General features: G+C 32.6%; 1 protein-coding gene across 4 annotated transcripts in view; it reads right to left on the reverse strand.

Moving 5' to 3' along the window:
- Positions 1–18,065, reverse strand: part of LOC106875131 (serine-rich adhesin for platelets) — a 99,834-nt gene that overhangs the window by 50,014 nt on the left and 31,755 nt on the right. For 2 of the 4 annotated variants that reach the window (XM_014923119.2, XM_014923116.2), the window contains exon 2: positions 1,717–1,790. The exons of 1 other annotated variant lie outside the window; for it this stretch is intronic. The gene's annotated coding sequence lies outside the window, so the exon portion shown is untranslated. Of the gene's footprint in view, positions 1–1,716; positions 1,791–10,923; positions 11,028–18,065 lie in introns of those variants that run through there. One more of the 4 variants, XM_014923117.1, reaches the window with a different exon arrangement.

The following is an 18,065-nucleotide window of genomic DNA, read 5'->3' on the forward strand; positions in this document are numbered from 1 at the left end:
AGTCCCACCTTATCTTTTTGCAAAAATTAGGGCATAGAGAGTAAACACATGGTAAACTGTTGGAGACAACACACACAAAGGAAATAAACAAAAATAAGTAGAATATAGCAAAATCGTTCCCACCTCTAAATGACATAACCATCACAGTTGTATGAAACAATGATTAAAAACTAGTGGAAGGTTTTGAGAAAAACAAAAACAGGGTGTTAATTGGAGAAATGGAAATCAGCTGAAAGAGTTCAAAAGACGCTCGAATGATAGGCTATTAGTAAAAACCACACCAACAACTTATAACCTGAAAAATACCAGGTCAGATGGGATGCTACTTTGATTTATGAAAGCATTTCAGTCTTATCAACCTGAAAAATTTCAATACTAAGTTAAGAAGGACACAGATTTTTTTAACTAACAACCTTATTGACTATCTAGTACTTTTTAAACTCACACCTACTGACCATATTAAGATAGATAAAAAAAATATTCAGCATGCCAGTAGCTTGTAGCAGTCAGTCACACATCAGAAAAGGTTCTCCTGAATAATTTACTACAAGAAGGAAACTTAATATATAACATAGTAACAAATGTTTATTGTGGTTAAAAATCAACCTTGTTGGGATTTGAACTTGGACCATAGAGAAATAAAACAAAATAGTGTACAGCATATTTAGTCTGGTTATTCTACCTTGTCATGCCACCTAATAAGACTTTCTGATATTGGCACAAGGCTGCAAATTTGTAGAGAATGGATACAGCTGACTGAATTAATGCCCCAGCTATTGTGGTACTTATTTTATCAAGCCAGAAGGATGAAAGGCATCAACCATGGCAACATTTGAAGACAGCATGTAAAAGGATGTAACTAAAAAGTATAAAGTGTTTTTATGTAGCATTGTACCATTTCTGCTACTCCACAGCTCAACTACTTTTACTAATGATTTCTGACAAACACAAGGAAACATTTTGGAAAACAACACAGTAAATCACAGTTACTATTTTAGCAATCCCAGAAATATAAAGGACAAAGTCAGCCTTGGCAGAATTTGAACTCAGAACATAATATAAGCCAATTGTCCAGTACTTCGCTGACATTTTACAAATAATAACAAAAGAATTCTATCTCCTGATATATGTATAATGTTAAGTGTGGTTCTATATAACAGTAAAAGTAGAAGAATTTTGCTAATTAAAAAGAACATGCTGAGTAATCTATTAGATGCGTATCATGAGTATGATAGATGAGGTGGTATAGGTGAATGATTATGAGAAAGAGAGAGGAAAGAGAAACAGTAAAAGAAATAATAGTAGTGAGTGCTGTGTTGCACCCAATAAGCTTTGTTTAAATAGATATATATTGCAGAGGAATACAGTAGAAAATTCATTTCATCAGAACTAAATCTCACTTATATTATGAAGAAAACATGCTCTAAGTTTTAGGTCTTTTAAACTAAAACCCGTTGATACACTGAGGAACCACTTATAAGAAAATGAAGGTGAAGCAGGATGACCTGAGAGTCTAAATACTGAATAAGGAAATCTGAATTGCTAAAGGCCAAAGGTAGGCATCAGAGTAGAAATTATTAATAAACTGAAATACATGTGAAGTAAAATAGCAAAACAAACCTGGGGGAGGCAGACTAATACAATCAACTAAGGAGAGAAATAAGCTAGTTAAAAGCAATATTGCACACTTATTTAAAAATTGGAATGATTGCTTACATGCAATTTCATTATGATTTTCACATTGCCACAGTATTATCAAGTCACGATAGCTCGGAAACATTTATTCTACTCTGAAAAAAATAAAGAAAAATCAGTTATTTTACCAGATGACTCTCTTTATGACACATACAGCAATTCAATGTACACACAGATATATATAAAGTTTTATATTGAGTATCACCAATTAAGTTAAATTACAAATCAGCATGTAAATAACAATTTTCAAGGACAGAACATATCTTAAAGTAAGAATTACAATCTGGTTTCAATTTTGATATGTGATCACTTCATTTATGCTGCACTCCTGAAAAAGACATGACTATCACAACTCCCATTTCCCTCTCACATGAATAAGTAAGAAATAAATAGTGAAGAGCGTCTGAGTGTGTCATTTGTGTCTGATAAATTTAATTCTGAATCTTATAAAGGACTTTATTTCAGATAACTACCAATCAAGAAAAATTGAATATCTCCACCAGTGATGATGATAAATCTGATTCACCAATTCCACATACTTACTGAAACCTACATACTAACAAAATAACTTACTAACCTAAAAAAAATTCTTTTTGTTTTTTATCATTTCATGCCTTGCCATCCACAAAATTCAAACCATGAAACTCCCTTTGTGGTTTTATTTACTAAATTTTCTATTTAGACCAATTATAAATTTCTGGAGCTTTTAAGTAGTAGATAAGCTGTAGTTTATTCAGACAAATGAATGAAGTCTGTCTCGAGTCTACAGGCTAAAGCAGGTGCTTATCCAGATCTTCAAGGTATTTAGACTGAATGCACAAGGCTCCTCCCTGAATGGGATACCAATCTGTAATAGAGTTAACCCCCATGTGCCATTGACACTCATTTTCAGTTAAGTATAATGGAGCAACATGAAGTACCAATGAACCCAACACCCTAACCACTAAGTTACATACCTTCACAAACTATAAAGAAAATATTTAAAAAACCAAGAATACAAGGAAAATACTTTTGTCAGTAAAAACCAATTTGTAAAATTTGAATACTGTATGGAGAGTTTTGACATTCTTAAAGAAACAATCTACTTAAATTTTGCATATAGTGTGCAAGAAAGAACATTTTTAATTTCAAAATTATTTTAAACTGTGTATTTAAGGTCAAATAGTATTGCTGCAATTTTATTTTGAACAGAATATGAAAATAAATGTAAATTAAAAGCCACAACAGAGGGATGAAACTGGTGGACAAAGTTATGAAAGTGACAGAGTTCAAGCAGAAAAATTCAGATGCAGTTTGGTCTTATGAGAGGATGAGATAACACTGAGGCCCTTTCCTTAGTGAGAAAATTTCTTAGCTAAGAATAAGCCACTATATCTAGAAAAGGAGTAAGTAGGAATTAAATACTGTAAATCAAATATCAAATATATGAGCACACAAGAAGTGCACTGGGGTCAGGGAAGAAAATTAAGACTGTCTTTAGCAGATGCACATGAGCAGTAAGAGAACCCATGAAATAAATTAAAATAGTTGAAAAGCCTAATTAACAGTAAGTTGGTGTTTCAAAAGCATAGCATCAAGTGTGAGAATGAGTGCAAAAAGTTTGAGGAAATAGAACTTCTGCTAGCAATAAAATATCCTCTTTACAAGTGAAAGATAGATTGTATGACATTTGTGTTTGAAGTATAATGCATGGCAGCAAAATATAGGCAGCGAATGCAGAGGATATGTGAAAGTTTGAAAGAAATGAGGCAAACATTCTCCTTAGACATATAGTGTGCGAGAACAACAGAGTACTAATAATCTGAGAAAAAAATTAAATATATGAGGAATCAAAAGTAGTAAGCAAAATAGACTACATTGGTATGAGCATGTGATGTATATGAGGAAGACAGCTGGGTTAAAAAAAAACATGCTAAGAGATCTAAATAGAAACCACAGAAGAGGACCACCAACGAAAATATGAAAAAGAAATGATGAATGTGACTCTGAAAAGACTAAACCTCATGTTGGAGATGATCATGACAAGTGACAAAATGTGCTGGAGAAGATCCATCCAACCCATGCAAATATAGAAAAACAAGCTTAAAAGTGATGAACATGTTAATTATTGATTTTAAATAAGCAAAATTTAATGACTTCGAAGATTATGAATTTATATATCTACATAAATATGAGGTACCCAAAAGTAACCAGAAACATTCTGTGGGACAAGCCTGTTGTAATTCAAGCCTCCACTGCTAGAAGCCACTTGTTGTGACCCTCAGGCACCAGCCTGCCAACTGGTGGCATCAAATGAGGTCATACTACCACATGGTGCATCTTTGTTTTGCACTGCTTCTCTCGTGTTCATCAATTTTTGCGACAGCTGAAACAAAGGAACAGCATGCTTTCGTGGAATTTGGTTTTCTACTGTAGAAAACAGTAGGTCATGCTTCAAACAGCTTACAAGGATGCTGCCATGAGCAAAAAACAAGTTTACAAGTGGTTTTCACACTTTAGGAATGGTCACTTGTCGCTTGAAAACCAATCAACCGTTGACCTCCCGAACGAAGGAAAACATCATGAAAATTCATGAACTGTGCTTGGAGCACTGTCAACAAACAATTGACAAACTTGTTGATAAGATTGGTGTGTCCTGGTTCAAAAATGCATGCCAGTTTCCATGGAAACAAATATATTATTTCTTGTATTTAATCATTAAAGAATCTTCAAATTTCATTCCAACCATGGCAGGTATGGTTGTGTATTTAAGTCCATTACATAGTAGTGGGTTCAATCTTACTGTGCTGTGTCTTGGACAAATGGGCTTTTTTTGACCAAAGTCTTGTGAGTGAAATTTGGTCAGCAAAAACTGTGTAGGAGTCATCAGACACTATTCCCATAATTTGGTAGTTGATTTAATCCATTGCTTGGTTAAACATCACCTAGCACTGCCTATTCTGCTGCAAACATGAGTCTTTAGTCTGAAGTCCCAGAAAAGGCTTTTTCTTCTAAATCATTAAATTTTAAAAAGAGAGAGAGAAAAACTATAGCTTATAATTCAATCTGATTTCTTGCATAAGCAGAAAGCCTTAAGTCCACAAATTGGTATGGAACAGAAAATGATGACAATCATGTCTTTTCTGAGAAATTCAGTTGTATATATCATCTTCATTACTGAAGAAATTTCAGCATGGAAAGATCTTTCTTAAATATTGAAAATGCAACACAAGTTTATTCCATAGCAACAAACAAAAATATTCATCCGTCAATCAATCTCAATCTGGCAGTCCATCAGCTACAACAATGAGTGTTCCAGTTGGTCCAATCAACAGAACAGCCTGATCATGAAATTAACATGCAAATGACTGAGCATGCTACAGGTACATGTACTCTTCACATAGTTCTCAGGGAGATTCAGCATGACAGAATGTGACAGGGCTAGCCTTTTGAATTACAGGTACAACTCATTTTTGCCACTGCTCATGGACACAATATACCACTGAATACTGAACTTATGACCTTACAACCAAGGGACAAATACCCTAACCACTAAGCCACACTTCCTTCATCCTTCATGATTTGAACAAGAATTATAACATTCAGTCAATATTAACTTTTCTGTGCATTATAACTAAATTAATGAAAAACAGAATTAAAGTTAAGATAAAAAGGAAGTACAATATCAATTAAAATATAGGTTATAGGAAATTATCACTTTCCTACAATTTAACCACTTTATTACCAACCTGGCAGAGAGTGCCCAAAATTTTATTTAAATTTGTATAATTCTGATAAATTCCAATATTTTGAGCTCATTTGTTTTTATAACACCTGTTTTATATGTACTCAAGTTCAATTGAAAATCTACATTCTTCTATATGACAACTCTGTTTATATTTGGCATCTGAACAAAATTTTAACATAATTTTACATTTCTCTGCACATACTTGTAATTTAGAGTAGTTTGGGGGCAAAAATTCCATGCAAGATTTACATAAGGAGCTTTTATTAATAAGTTGTGTTCCAAATACCATATTCATATATTGACAAACAAAAAGCTATAATTGTTTATGAAACCAATCTAAGTTCTTAATCATTTTATAATTTGACTGAAACACATAGGGTATGTATTTTAGAAATATGTTAATAGATGAAAGGATTAAAACAAATCTGTTCTCAATAACCAAATTCTAAAAAGAAAAACTGTTAGAAAACCATTTTTAGACAAGTTAAACTCAACCAAATTCAAAGCGTTTTTAATAAATTCTACAAAATCAAGAGTTAACACCAAATTACTCATGAATAACACATACTACATGAACAACCCTCTACTTAGTTGTCTGACTTCCTAAAAATAGCAATTGAATATCCATCAAAACACACTATACAATCTTAAAAAGGAACAAAATATTGGATAATGTAATCCTTGATACATGAATAAAAACAAGGTGGTCATATGGCTGCAACACTTTCATCATAGATGTGCTCAGTTAATGCTGACCTAGGGTTTAACAGCAACATATCTGATCTCCCAAAGAAATTTAGGTCTTGCACTCTAGCAACACCCTTCTTGTAGGCATTCTCTTGAGAGAAAGTGAAACTGAACATCAGTTCTCTAATCTCCAAGAGCTGGAAAAGGATATGGATACAAAGCATTCTTCAATTTTTTTAAAATAAAGCAGGAAAAAAAAGTCAAACAATCTATGGAACAAACATAAGAATATGTATTTCCAATAAGCTTTGGTTTTAAAAGATATTTCTTAAATATTATTTCTCTATATTTCAAAACAATGTTTCTGCATTTCTTCACTTACAAAAAGGTTTCTTTCCAAATACAGTTATATTTTGTCAAGTATGTTAATTTTTCAAGATGTTTATGGAATTTTATGAAATATATATTTTGAGAAAATTGTTTAGAATTCAATTTGATTTCTTTTATCAATTTCCATTTTATAAGGCACATATTACTTTTACTTGTTCAACACACAAGGGAATAAAAACGTGTTGGCAGACAATCTTGCAAAAAGAATTAAATGACTCTAAAATAAATTCATAACCAAACAAAGAATTTAACTTCAGATTAAATGACTGCTACGGATAGGAACAATTTTAAAGAATTCAATTGAATTTGTTGAGTATTAATTTATGATTGTATGAAGGCAACATCTATACGCATTTTTAAAATAAATTCAACACAGCCCACATGAAAAACCAAAAATAAACAGAAGAGACCAACATTCTAGATTAATGCTCAACAAATTTAATTGTTGACTTTATAAATCATGTTAAATAGATACATATAGATCATTTCAAAGTTGATAATACCCTTGAAGTCATGGAACAAAGAAACAGAATCAACTAAATGTGAGGGTTCATATCTGCAAAGTTTGATAAAGCTGAAAGTTATTTGTACTTATGTTTACACATCATCTCTCTATTTTTATCATTTTATTCATCCACATATACCACTATGATTGCACGCACATGCATGCAATTGCTATTCTTTCAAACATTTCATGCTGAAAAGATAAAAGACTAATTTTTCAAAATTCCATTTGTACCATTTAAAATGCATAACAGTTTGAAACAAATTAACATGGAATTCTGATGTAAAGTTTTAATTTAGATCACTTTAAAACTGGGAATTTATGTCAAAAAACAAAGTACCGTCTCAGACAGGTTGGTATCAAAAAAGGTTCAAGATGAGATGATCAAAGGTTTCGTCATTGATCTATTTAATCAGAGCTGATATGGGATTAAACAACACAATTTCAACTTAATTTAAATGAATGCACACACACACACACACACACATATATATATGCATACATAAATAGATTGCTTTGCGTTACTGAACTCACCAGCAAGTGGCACACAGAGTAAATTGCTTGGCTTGGAAATATCTAAGTACTGAGAATTTACTTCAAGAGAAAATTTACTCAGGCCTCATATTCTTACCAATGAAAATATGTTCGCTTCAAGTCAATGAAACAAATTGTTACATACATTGCCAGGATATGAACTGTTGATGCTTCCAACATTCTGACATTCTATTGGCTAAAATGAAGCAACAGAACAAAAGAAATTAAAAATGGAATTATCTAAATACTAAACCATGAACAACAGACTGAATAACTGAATGAAGAGAAAACAAAGAACAAACAAAAAGCAGGTGTCACAAAAAATTCATTAGGACATAACAGTGTAAATCAATTTTACTTTATTACAATTATATAGATATAATTGCAATTATATCATAGTGAATAGTGTTATTATTAAAAGAAAATAGCACAAAAAATTGTATTTTGCTAATTAATAATTATATTATATAGAAAGTTTTAATAGCTAAAAGTATATAGTTAAAATGCTGGATGACTGACAAAGATCAGTGTAAATTCTACTGCAACTTAGATACACACCTCATTCAACTTCATTGAAATATCTTGGTTGAAAGATTGGTGCCCAGAAAAACATGTAAATATACTCAAATACTGAAATTAGGAGAACACCCATGCTTTTATGATCAATATAGATAGAGAAGAGCAATTAAGAATTAGCTTCAACTGCCCTATAAAATGGCTCCAAATGGTGCAGCTGATTTCCTCTGTCAGATAACTTATCTCACGAGCATCCTCATAGATCAAATTTAACAATTTGTAAAACAATAATCATGATTGCATGCGCGCGTGTGCGTGCTAGTAAACTTCATTATATATCAATGCACCAACTCCTTAATGACCAACACCAGCAACAATAGTATGGACAAGAAAAGCAATACTATTTAAAATAATAGATGACAGCAGATAATGTGGTATTGTGGTGTAAAATAAAAAGTTGAATAAAATGTCTTTAATCTAAGGTCAATGAAAATCAGCTTAAACAGCAACAACAATAAATACAATATGATCACTCACCAATACCACCACCAACCTACGAACATTAGAATAACCAGTTGGCAGCAACAGCATCATCATGACAGTAATGTCTGTAGCTACATGTCATATGTAAACATATGTGCTTGTGAGTAGGGTGTGAGCAGGTGTTGATGATGACCTATAAGACAAAAGATAGAGTCCATCTTCCCAGTGATTTTCATTCTATTACCACCTAGTCATCTTATGTAGTAAAAACATACCCAATTGTGATATGATTTTCATTTATTCTAAAATTTCTTAGGAGATGTTTTTCGGTATATACATGTATTACTATCCTTGATTTAACATGCACTTTTCCATGCTTGCATGGATCAGATGAAACTTATTGAAGCTGATTTTCTATGGCCAGATGCCCTTCCGGCAAGGGCAATATTTCTTCATGATCAGACAAATTTCAGCAGAATACTGGAAATGAACGTCACTGCTTGTGTAATAGTGACATTCATTTACAACTATCATGTGACATCAAGACAAGAAGACACAAACATATATATGATGGGCTTCTTTCAGTTTCTAACTACCAAATCCATGGCCATATTGTTTGTTTTTTGTTGTTGGTTCACTGCCCACAAAAAAAATATCAGAACACATTTCACTTTATAACAAGAAAGTCAATGGGAAAATAAATTTTGTGTTATGGCATGGTTTTCAAGATTGCATTACAAAAGTAGTGCAAAGGATTCCAACAGTTTATTAGCATCAATACTTTTTGAAGTAAAGATTGTATACATCAATACCTCCAGTACATATCTTAAATATCTAACTCCCAAAAATCAAACACCTGTTTTTATCATGCTTATTTGATTCTTCAAAACAGTCTCAGATATTTGTGCAGCATTATTAATTGGGTTGCATTTCAGTTTTATAGAAGATTAGCATTTGATTAGGACTGAAATATTTTCTGACTCTGACAAAAAAGCCTAGTCTTTGTGATGTAGTTTTGGCAACTTAATGAAATACTGGATTCAGTTAAGAGCAAAGTTACCCAAATTGAATGAAATGAGAGGGACAATGACACAAATTCAAACATATTTGATTCATGGAAGAAGATTTTAAGATTATTTGTTCCTTCTTATTAGCTGTAGAATCTAAAACAATTTTAGAACAATGAATATTATTATATCATCTTTTGATAAAGACATTTCCCTAAATATATTAACAACAGGAAGGACATCTAGCTGTAGAAGATCTGCCTCCAACAAACTCAATCCAACTCATGCTAGATAGAAAAGTGGATGTTAAAATGAGGACGATGATAAAATAGTCAAAAACATGTAACACAAAAAAATTCACCAAGAAGGAAAAGAACCAGACTAAACAACTAGCTTAATAACTCCTTTGCTAAATTCATTCACGTTTTATCCCCCACCCACCTATTTTTGAGTTTTATCAAATATGTTCATTTACAATCATTAAATTATAGCAGGTGCTTCACATAGTGTTAAAGTTTTCAAGAAATGATGTCAGCAAACCTAATTTTGAATCAAAGGCAGGGCAGAATTTTCAACACAAGCATTGCTCTTGAAATAGCAATACTTGTCATGGCATTTATAATTCTTTCTCACAGTATACTTATTGTGTGATATTTGATTATTAACTTTCCAAAGAAATAGCTTCTTTTTATAAGTGTAAAAACTATAATGAACTGCAAGTTAGCACTGTGTTCACTTTCCAGACAATGGCCACAGCTTGAGAAACACACTATAATTCAAGACACCTTAAACACACTTTGGTTTTCAACCTGCTTTATTGCTTTTTAAAGGTTTACACATACCCCAAGAACCAATTATAAATAGTTATTATTCAAATTAAGTATCTACTCCAGCAACCAAAAGACGTCCATGACAAAGTATTCTTAATATACTGTATAATACAAACTCATAAGGCACCACATCTGTCTGCAAGTTTTATACTGCCTGAAACCACACAAACTGAACTAACCTTGTGGACCATTTTAAAGGCAGTTATTGGACTCCTCTAAGAGAGAAAACTTTAACCTTTCAGTAGTCATTTATCTTATATTCTGTAATATCTGTTATTAACATCAGAGTGTTACTGAATTTTTGCAATTTTTTTCCCCTTTTTTAAAAAAAATTGAAACTTTCTTTGAAAAATGGTCACTAATCATTCCTTAATTGACAATTTGCTTGATGATTTAATCAATGAAGTAATAATGGCAAATAAGGCTTGGCATTACAACTAGAGTAATACATCTATTTCTTCTGTTAACACTGACTTCAATTCGTCAGATTTTTCCATCAAGTGACTTGAACTAAATACTGCCTAAAGAGTGATTAGGTACTGAACTTACACAAGTATTGTTGATCCAAAACTTCTTTTAGGACTTGATGTAAAGCTTGTTGAGTATTTTTTTCAATTGTTTTCCACTGAGTTTTCATCAGTACAGCTGCCAAACTAATTTGAAAGCAGAACAAAAAGGGGTTGTCAACTTTGTTCCTACACGTTGAAATTTGTGCATTCTTGGGTATGTTGTTTATGATCAGTGTAACACTTTACCTGTAAATTTCATAATGAATAAGATGCAAAAAGGTCAGAGAATTTCTTTTTTCGTTGTGATATTAGTATGTCAATGACCAATTGCATTTATTACTAACATTCTTTCCATCACCTTTTTTTAGTGTATCTCGTTATTATCATGTAATTAATTAACCGCACATGCATAACATTATTTTTAGCACAAATGCCTACTTATATTTTTTTTTTAAAAACTAAGTTTTTTTCTGCAATACTGCCAATTTTTATACAATGATCTAACTGCAAGTAAAAATACTATACGCATTTGAATAAACAAACTTATTTTTACATATTTTCTGTTCATTCATTACAAAACTGAACAGGATGTTAAAAGTTAGCATAAAAAAGTTCTAAGTAATACATGTATAATTTTTCAGTATGATTAAGAGAGAAAGCAGAAAAAAACAATCTACCAATATATTTTAATCCAATGAGTACTGTAGGTATTAGAAATGGCATCTAAAGAGAGCTTACAATTTCATGAAGGTAATTAGACTTGTAATTTAATTTTTATAAATGCTTAGGAAAAATAGTAAGCACATTTAAGTTTTTCATAAGTCTCTTTTAATCTTTCTTATAATTGTCAATGAAAATGTTGGTAGAGTTAGCAGAAGAGGTACTGCTTAATATTACTTAAGTTTCATCTTTCTATGTCTGAAAAAATAGGCATGGTTGGGTGGCAACGAAGTATGCTTCATAACCACATGATTTCACGTTCCAGCCAAGTGTGTGGCACTTTTGATAAGTGTCTTTTATTAAAGCAGCATAATGAGGGAAATTAATAGACAGAAAATGTGCAGAAACTAGTTGTGTGTGTGTGTGTGTGTGTGTGTGTGAATATTTCTGTTTGTGCTTTTTCACATCAATTTTGTGGGCAACAGTAATAGTGTTACCTCTCCCGTAAATAACACATCCTGTAGCTCAGCAGTTTCAATGTATGAAGATCATACCTTACTTGAAAAAAGAAAACAAGTAAAGGATGACAACTGGAAGGGTATCAAGTAAAGAATATTGCATCAATAAGTCTTGTCCAATTCATACAAACATTGAAAAGACAATGATAATGATGAATACACTAGAGATGATTAAGTCAATTGTAACTTTCTCAACAAAAATTGGACACTTATTATTCATACAAGGAAGTCAATCATTATTATTGTCAACTCCACTAATGGAAGTTCAAAAGGTAAAATGCAAGGTTCACCAAAGTGCTTGAAATTCATAATCTATCATGAAGACTCGGCAAAATTTACTAAGATTTGATACACTATATACATAATACAATTAATGAAGCCAATAAACCACAATATTACTGGTTGTCTTGGCAAAAAGATTTAGTAACTTCAAAGAGATTTTCAAATTATAACAAATTAGATTAAGCTTGTTTTTACAAAATTTTCAAACAAATAATTTTTCATTTAAGCATAGATTCATATTGAGCCTCATGTATTCTCACAACATAATACTGAACGTTTTTGACCACCCAATTTTTGGTAGAAATTATTCCTGTCTCTGAGCAAAGTAAACTGAAGCAAGCAGATCAGTGTGATTAAAGACACATGCAAAAAAAAAAAAAATGCTTAATGAATTGAAATTTACCTCTAATTGGAGAAAAACAAAAATCTAATAGCAATTATTAGCAACTAGCAAACCTTGGGGAAAACCTAAGTGGCAGAATGAGACAGAAAGAGAACCATCAATCAGTACATGTTGCAATCAAGCTTCTGATCCAAGTGACAAGAGACAACAAATCCCAATATTTCATCTCCAGAGCATCAACACTTGGAATTCCCACCCTGCCCATGTTTATCCTACATTCAGAACACCAAATGTATCCAACTTTCTCAGAGGGCTTGCCAAATTGTATCATTAAAAAATACCAAACCCAAACACCACATACTTCTCAAAAAGGTTTCAGAAAGAAAGTGATGTTATATAAGTTGTGTCGGAGCACTGCTGAAGACTGTGTTCATGATATGATTCAAAAGGCGGCAAGCTGGCAGAATCATTAGCACACAGGACGACTTGGTTCGCAGTATTTCACCCATTGCTCCATTCTGAGTGCAAAATCTGCTGAGGTCAACTTTGCCTTTCACCCTTTCGGGGTCGATAAATTAAGTACCAGTTGCATACTAAGGTCGATCTAATCGACTGCCCCCCCCCCCAAATTTCTGCCTTGTGCCTAGAGTAGAAAAGGATATGATTCAAAAGAAAATAACCTATAGCAGACCCCATTGTTTTTTAATTCTTCCACAGAATTTGTCAATCATGCAATGCTTCTGCAATTTACAATGGAGAACTGTAGTTTCATGACTTTAGTTTTACAAAATTATTATTAATAAACATTCAATTTCTAGTACTCTTAACTTTAGTAAAATAAAATTCCTGATTACTCCACTTGCCACAATCTTCATAAAAATCAATCTCATTTAGTGTTTAAGGGTCCTATACCATTTGAAATTACATGAAGACCACTCTTGCTTACATTTGCTTCAAAGTAGGTTATGGATTCTCTAATCTATGGGGAAAAAGTTTAGCCCCCTTCCTCTATCATCAACTTAAAATATGCAAATCCATATTACCCTAAGGGCAAGATGATTTACCCCAAAATATATCCCCAGTTGTCCAGATTCTTGTCCATACAAAATATCTATGAACATCACAGTATCATATAGTACCAACCCCACTTTCTATTACCATAAATTTATGGGCTTGTCAATGTCAAATATATTCTAGCTAACTGACATCAATATTAATATCCATATGTAAATTAATATATATGAAGAATAAATATTTGATGAACTCACAGTTAATATTGTCATTTTATACAAGTGTGTATTTGAGAAGACATACTTTTAGATATTCACTGCATATTGTGAAGAACCTGTGATTAATCCTTTGAAACTCTAATTTTTTTAACAAATACCAAAGATGCTATTGTTAAATGCAAGCAATTAAAAAAAAAACATTAAGGTACAGAGAAGAAAGCATACAACCTGGTCTTTCTTGTCCAGTCAGAACAGTTTCACTTAACTAATACTTTTGATAAAGGCATAAATATATTGCATCTGAATGCAAAAAATTTCAGGCTTCATTCCATCAAAATTATTTTAGTGAAAACTATTGATAATCTAGTAATAGTTAAAAACAATTACATTAATACATCATAGCACACACAATAGAGCAAGAGGAATGCTCATATCAAATAATATCATTTGATGAGAGTATTCTCATCAAATGCAAGTTTTTTTAAACTATTATTTCTGCTAATACTAGAGAAACACATGAACATCATATAGTTATAATTACCCTCTTTCATAAATTGGGCATCATGTTCAAAGGTAAGAAATCATTATCAATTCTTGTTCTCAATGGATTGTTATTGTGAATCCCAAAAGAAACATTATTAATTCAGATAGCCAAATCCAAGGTTAAAAGACAGTTACCAAGGTTATGGCTTGCTACTTCAAGGGCTGTGACAAAATATTATACTATTACAATTGATCTCCTACATCTTTCCTACTAATACAACTCACATGGACCCTCAAGAAAGTGAACTCATTATATGCAAATGTAATTCAAATATCCTTAGTTCCAAAGATTTTGTTTGGGAGAAGTTGATTTTTATTGGTTCCATAAGGTGCTTATTTTACTAAAATACCAATAGGTACTCAAACTTACTTCACAGATAGATACTTCAGTTTAATTATTGCTGTCCAATCTTCTAATCACACATTCAGATCTAGTTCTATATTTCTCTGGATGACTTAATATTACTTCAAGTGCAAATCTTTTGAAATCATTCATTCCCCCAAAATTCCACAGTAAATAGTAAATAGCCACAAAAAAGTTCAAAATCATTCATGTAAACTTCTGAAGTTCCAATTACCTGCATAGCAAAACATTATTTCTGTGCATGTTACTCTTGAATAAATAATTGGGTTATTTGAACCTCTATATAACTAAATACTTGTTGCAGTCAGCTTACATCTGAAAACAATAATTAAAAGTGGAGAGCTGAATTTGATAATGCTTCATTTAATGGCCCCTCAACTGTTATTACATCATATATGTACAAGTAAGCAGTGATGCAGCATTTCTACTAGTTCTCAAAAATAGTAATCCTTCACTAAGCTGCTATTTCAGTTTATCTTCCAATCATCCAAGACTCCAATTTGATTTCTCCTTGCACTAATATCTCTGTGAAAAGCAAAAAATGTTACAACTTTCATTTAACCTAAAAACTCTTTGACTTCTAAATTCTTCATTAACAATTGAATTCCTTCTCTTACTCAAATTAATTTAAATCAACACATCTCCATGTTTAAGGTACCACAACCAGTCTAGCAGGCAACCTCACCTCAATGAACTATTTTATTAGTTAGTTTACATAAATACACAAAAAAATCCAGAATTAATTCTAACCATGATTGCCTCACATTGAACATTATCATAGCCAAAACCTTAAACAAAATGATACAAACAGGACTATCACTACTAGTGAATCCCGAAAATTACTTGACAAGTTTGATGGGGAAAACTTAACACAAAAGTTAAGCAATGACTCAGTGACAGAACAACATGATTAGTATGCATTTTGTAGTTAACTCCTCTGATTTCTAATTCTACCAAACTTGATTTCACCATTTCAACTTTTGGGTATTTGAAAAGAAAAGTAAAATGAATCATCATCATCATCGTTTAACCTCCATCTTCCATGCATGCAAGAAATCTTTCATAAAGAGTTGTCTGAGTTTGAGTAAATAACTAAGAAAGAGCATTTAATAATCATAATAATCATACAAGTAAATAATTACACACCTATAACCTTATATCATCTGAATTGAATTGTAGTGATTCTCTCTTGAAAAAGGATGGACTACATTTCATAGTGTGCGCATGCAGTGTTCTTAATTTTCAATTAATCAGTAATTAATGTGCTACTATATTAATGTGCATACCTAATAAGTTACAACTCTCACAACCAAAATACAATGTTCCACACAGAACAGGGCTCATTGTACACACAATACTATTTGAAGAACATCTCTTTTTGCACATATTCTTATCAACAGAATATGTCTCTTCTACACATTAAGAACATTTCATTCAGCATGCATTACTACAAACAGAAATTCACTACTTTTCAATTGAAAGCATGTTAATATGCTGAATCATTATAGTACATTTGGTAGACTCACTTGTATAGACTTATAGTTTCTACAGGCTAATCGTAAAGACAAGTGCTTATACATGTACAACTAAACATCTGCAGTGTAATCAAACTGGAAATCAAATGGTTAAGAGAACTTCTGAAACATTAAGTCATACTGTATATATAAGTGCATTCCTGTGGATATATAAAAGTGTGATGTTTGTGATTTCTTTTCCGAAAATTATATAATTTCCAAACTAGTAGTATGCATAAAAATTTCACAATTGTGTAATGTCAATGTGCACACACAACAGAGAGTAAGTGCTGGACATAAGAAACATCGGATGTGGCATGCAAGAGAGATGTTTGCACTGGTATGGTCATGTACTACAGATGGATGAGGAGAGCTGTGTGAAGAAGTGCCACTCCAAAACAGTTGCAGGAATCCGGGGTAGAGGTAGACCCAGGAAGACATGGGATGAGGTGGTGAAGCATGACCTTCAAATGCTGAGCCTCACAGAGGCAATGACGAAAGACCGAGACCTCTGGAGAGATGCTGTGACTACGAAGACCTGGCAAATAAAGTGAGTTCACAGCTGTATCCTACACAGGTTTCACATAACCAGCTCCAGCCCATTCAAAAGTACCTTGGGTGACCTGCTGTGCTTGAGAAGACCTATTGAATCAAGTACATCAATATCAAAATGAAAATCAAATGGAAATTATAGTTGTGATACCTGTGCCGGTGGCACGTAAAAAGCACCATTCAAACGTGGCAGATGCCAGCACCGCCTTTACTGGCTTCCATGCCAGTGGCACATAAACCGATCATGGCCACTGCCAGCCCGTTCTGGCCCCTGTGCTGGTGGCACATAAAAAGCACCCACTATACTCAGAGTGGTTGGCGTTGGGAAGAGCATTCAGTTGTAGAAACACTGCCAGATCAGACTGGAGCCTGGTGCAGCCTCCTGGCTTCCAGACCCCAGTCAAACCATTCAACCCATGCTAGCATGGAAAACGGACATTAAACAATGATGATGATGATGACCTTCAGAGTTGTTACCTAGTATTCTTCACTTTACATCAGGTAAAACTATGGAAGAAAATCGAAGACATAATCTATTCATAATATTATTGTGGTACTACTATACAGCTACTTTGGTAAAATTTTAACAAATTTTGATATGCAGTATTCCATCCTTGCTATGTTCAGAACTTAGAACATAAAGAGTTAGAACAAATGCTGCAAACCTATTTTACTTTCAATGTTCTAATGGTTCTGCCATCTTGCCACCAAAAATATAAATAATGTTATTATCTTTAATAGATTATGTCTTTGACTTCCTTCCATAGTTCATCAGTCAATTGTCTTACAAATAATTTAAATTTTGTCTTCCATTTCATTCCACAGATAATTACAGAAGTAAAATATAAACAAATATGAAATGTTTGATTTAGCAGATGACAATCAATTGTACTAAAGTGCAAACGTTAAGTGATTGACATTTTTTTTCTTTTTAAATATATATCATCATCATCATCATCATCATCGTTTAACGTCCGCTTTCCATGCTAGCATGGGTTGGACGATTTGACTGAGGACTGGTGAAACCGGATGGCAACACCAGGCTCCAATCTAATTTGGCAGAGTTTCTACAGCTGGATGCCCTTCCTAATGCCAACCACTCAGAGAGTGTAGTGGGTGCTTTTACGTGTCACCCGCACGAAAACGGCCACGCTCGAAATGGTGTCTTTTATGTGCC

This window comes from Octopus bimaculoides, chromosome 4, assembly GCF_001194135.2.
Source record: "Octopus bimaculoides isolate UCB-OBI-ISO-001 chromosome 4, ASM119413v2, whole genome shotgun sequence".
Lineage (NCBI taxonomy): Eukaryota > Metazoa > Mollusca > Cephalopoda > Octopoda > Octopodidae > Octopus > Octopus bimaculoides.